Below are 4293 nucleotides of genomic sequence, written 5' to 3' on the forward strand. Positions count from 1 at the left end.
ACTTACTTACTTCTTTGACAGTTTAAACCTAAGTGATGGATTCATTCGTAGAGAGTGTTTACTTGAGGAAAAGAGCTAGGGGTGGGGGTGGGGGCGGGGGAGAGAAGAGGAGGGGCCCCTGAGCTGATGCAGTGGTATCTGCCCATCAATTTTTTCATTCATGCCCTCTGAAAGCAGTGTGGTGTTTTGATTAAAAGACTGGTTCTCATGTCAGATGTAGACGTGAATCTTGACTTTGGCACTGATCAACTGTGTGGCCTTGGGCAAGTCACACTGCCTCACTGACCAATTTGAAAAGAAGGGACCTCCCCCACCCCGAGTCTCTCTGAAATCTCTTGCCACCCCCTGCTTGTGGGTTTTCTCTCCCACTAAACATTCCCTCCACTCTGGCCACCCAGCACAGAACTAATTATGGACACTATGGGGTCTAAACACTCTTGGCTTCCTTGCCTGATCAGGACAACTCTGAGGTGTCCTACATCAAAATCCCAGGAGGGCTTGGTAAAGTCCAACATGCTGGTCCTACCTCAGGGTTTCTCATTTAGCAGGCCTGGGGTGCAGACCTGAGAATTTGCACCTCTAACAAATTTCTGGGCAATGCTGATGGTCTGGGGACCACACTTTGAGAATCACTGACATACATGATCTCCAGAGCTCCTCTGAGGGATGAACCACCTCCTTGAGTGGAGACTTTGCTTATACGGCAATCTTCTTCCCTCTTCTTCCCTTCCCTACTCTGCTTTCTCATTTCTCTCTCCACACCTACTAATCATGGAACACTTTCAACACTTTCACAGAAATTCTCAGTTTGGGAACCCAAATGAAAATAAGAGCTCCTCTTCCCTTGTTGTTTAGTTGCTCAGTTGCATCCAACTGAGTTGACTCAGTTTGTGACGTTTGTGACATGTCCTGGCAGGCTCCTCTGTCCATGGGATTTCCCAGGAAAGAATACTGGATTGGTTGCCATTTCCTTTACTTTCACACCAATTCTTAGTTTGGAAACCCAAACTAAGATAAGGGCTCCCCTCATAGAGGTGTTAGCTCTTGTTTTTGTTGTCTAGTCGTTAACTTTGTGACCCCATGGACTGCAGCACACCAGGCTCCTCTGTCCTCCACTATCTCCCAGAGTCTGCTCAAATTCATGTCCATTAAGTCAGTCATATTATCTAACCATCTTATTCTCTGCCACCACTTTCTCCTCTTGCCTTCAATCTTTCCCAGCTTTAGAGTCTTTTCCATAGGGTCTTTCACATAGGATATGTTATAAAACAGTATGTGATTGGTACTTTTCAAAAAATATTTTATTTTTATAAAGAAATAATATTGCGGTTTTTATATTTTAATATAAAATGTTATATTTTGCACTTTAAACTACCTCCTTCCTGCAGATGTGACATGTCTTCCCAGGGGAGCTACCCCAAGCCCACACTCGTCTAAAGCAGAGAGGTCTGGGTCATAGGAGGAAGAACGCCCCCTTGGTTGTTGCAGTGTGTGTCTGGATAGAGAACAGTATTCCTTTAGACCAAAGGGAGTTTACCTGGAGGCAGGGAGATAAGGTGGATAGTGGTTGCCTTCTCGCCAGCATTTCATGGGAAACTGGGGAATCAGGGAACATGGCGTATTTGGCCTGTGTCAATCTTTGTAGTTTGCAAAGTACGTTACACTGAACCTGGGGTCATCTCTGAACATTAGCATTTATTTATTTGTTAATTACTGCATTTTAAAGCAAAGGCATCTTCTGTAGTAACTAAAACCAGGAGCTCTGGGATCAGACTGCCTGGATCATAACCCTGCCTTTACTATCTGCTTATTTGGGACCTTGGGTGAGTTTAAAGCAGTTCTAAGTCTCCATTTCCTGGTCTTCAAGGTGAAGATAAAACTAATCCTCTCCTTTGTAAAATGGTAACATAAGAGGGTTTTTTTTGTTGTTTGTTTTTCACTTGACTGATCATGTAAAGAGATGAGTACATTCCCTGGCAAGAGTATGAATTCAGCAATATTATCAGTATTATTGTTTTTGTTACTTTCATCATTGTTGTTGTTAGTTGTGTTGCTATTACTAGCACTAATTGTTGTTGTTGTTGTTTAGTTGCTAAGTCGTGTCCAACTCTTTGTTTTTTTTTTTTTTTTTTTCAGAAGGTTTTTTGCAAGTTGCTTTATTTACAACGCCAACTTTAAAAGTCACTGAACTAAAATTAACTGGACAATAAACTAGGCAGAAATTGCTTTACAAAAAGGGAAAGCCCAAAATGCCACTTTCTATAGGGAACCCACAGTTCAATTTTATTCAGAGCAAAGAAAAGAAACTTTCAATCACACTAGAAGAAACTGGGCCTTAAGTTTGGGAACTGTACTGAAACTACACATGCAATGAGGACAACATTCTGCTGATACAATTGACTTGCTGCTGCATTTGTTGACTCTTTTTCTAATATTAACAATTATAAACAAAGCAGTGCAACTAGTATTTGGAATAATCCTTACAGTGTTACAGCATTAGACACGAAATTTCACTTCTCCTCACACCACTGGTTCTCTTTGCGTACCTGGGCTTCCTCTTCTTCAGTAAAATCATTTTTGATATTGAATGTCTTTCGAATCTCCTCAGGAGTTTTGCCCTTGATCATATTAGCAACAGTCTTGCAGGTAACATCAAGCAAACCTTTGATGTCTAAATAGTTTGCTGCCAATATAAGTTCAAAGAGTGTCCCTTGGTCAACTTTCAGGAATTCTTGATCCCAAACAGGTATATCATCTGTTCGTTTTTCTTTGTTCTCATCATCCTCAGGAGGAGGAGGATGATCCTTGTGGTGAGTGCACCACTGAATGACCTTTTTCAATATTGCTGCATTAACATTTGGCAAGGGGACTGGATCATCATCTCCTTCATCATCCATTCCCAAATCTTCCAACATAGTCTTGATGGTCACAGATTGTTTTGCAATTTCAACATCAACTTCGAATATCTCTCCATCAGAGCTCTGCAACTTAATTGAAGGCATGGTGGTAGGTCTCAAGGAGATGGCGGGCCGGAGGCTGAAGTGAGCAGGGCAACGTCGTCAAACAGCAACACTGAAAAGCGGAGAACAAGGCCACTACCGTGTCCAACTCTTTGAAACTCCATGGACTGTAGCCTGCCAGGCTCCTCTGTCCATGGAATTTTCCAGGCAAGAATATTGGAGTGGGTTCAATTTCCTTCTCCAGGGGATCTTCCCAACCCAAGAATCAAATCTGTGTCTCCTGCATTGGCAGGTGGATTCTTTACCACCAAGAGGCCTGGGAAGCCTCATTATTAGAGTTAATTAGGTGCCAATCATTAGGCAGTGGAATGGCTGCAATGCTGAAGCATAAATTCCAGTGCCAAAATGAACGTCTAAATCCTTGGGAGTTGATGTACAACTTGAGTAGTCAGGCAAGAAGGGGCTGAAGAAACTGCTGGACTTGGCCTCCTGTGGAGTATCCTGCCCTGAGGCTCCAAACTGGAGCCCTGTGTGACTGAAGCCAGGCCCCTCTGTCAGTCTTGTCCCACAGCAGAGTTGACGTTGGCATCCCCACGCCCCAGCACAGTTCTGCATGGCTGCGCTTCCCGCTAAGTGATATTTATCAACTCGTCAGGCTTCACCAAGTGATAAGTGCATCAGCAGTTGGGGACTTTACACATGCTTGCAACTTGTATACCAAGTGACTATGGCAGTCATGACTTGCCACCTACAATCTCACATATGGAAGAATGATTACATTTCATGATTTTCTTAAATCTTTGCTTAAGCTTTCTCATCCTGCCATAGTTGGTCCAATTTCAGACTCAGTCATTACCAGAACACTTTTTCCCCCATGTTTCCTCCCACCACCCTGTACCAAGGATGCTGTGCAAAGGTCTCCCATGGTCTTAAAGAGAGCATGGGGTATCATTCTATTATGCTGCAGGGCCTTCTCAGGCTAAGGCACCAGAGCTGGGGCAGAGGTAGAACCTGGGCACCTGGCTTCCAGCCTGCTTAAGCACCCCAGAGTAGGACTCTCTGAGATCTTAGTGCTCCCAGAATGCTGTCATGGTTAGGCTTAAACCCCAACTAAACAAAGGATCTCCAACATTTGTCCTCTTCCCCATCTTCTCTGAGAAATGCTTCCCTCTCCCCTCCACCAACTCCAGAAAACCCACAATAATCATTTCAGTGACTTTGGGTTTCCACACAAGACAGGAATTGCTGCTGCCGTCAGATCTCCCCTGAGACAAGGAAGCCCAAAGTCTGGCTCTTTGCTTGAAATGAGAATCATAAAGACATAGGAAGAATC

The 4293-nt window shown here is 43.7% G+C and overlaps 1 pseudogene across 1 annotated transcript; it reads right to left on the reverse strand.

The window, feature by feature from the left end:
• Positions 1-2110: 2110 nt before the first annotated feature.
• Positions 2111-3107, reverse strand: LOC147348319 (S-phase kinase-associated protein 1 pseudogene; annotated as a pseudogene). Its single transcript, XR_015151955.1, has one exon. The product of XR_015151955.1 is annotated as an S-phase kinase-associated protein 1 pseudogene (transcript).
• Positions 3108-4293: the final 1186 nt, after the last annotated feature.

The sequence above is a fragment of the Bos grunniens genome, chromosome 22 (assembly GCF_055505025.1).
Source record: "Bos grunniens cultivar Pamir isolate PY7600 chromosome 22, Bosgru_T2T1.0, whole genome shotgun sequence".
NCBI classification, from domain to species: domain Eukaryota; kingdom Metazoa; phylum Chordata; class Mammalia; order Artiodactyla; family Bovidae; genus Bos; species Bos grunniens.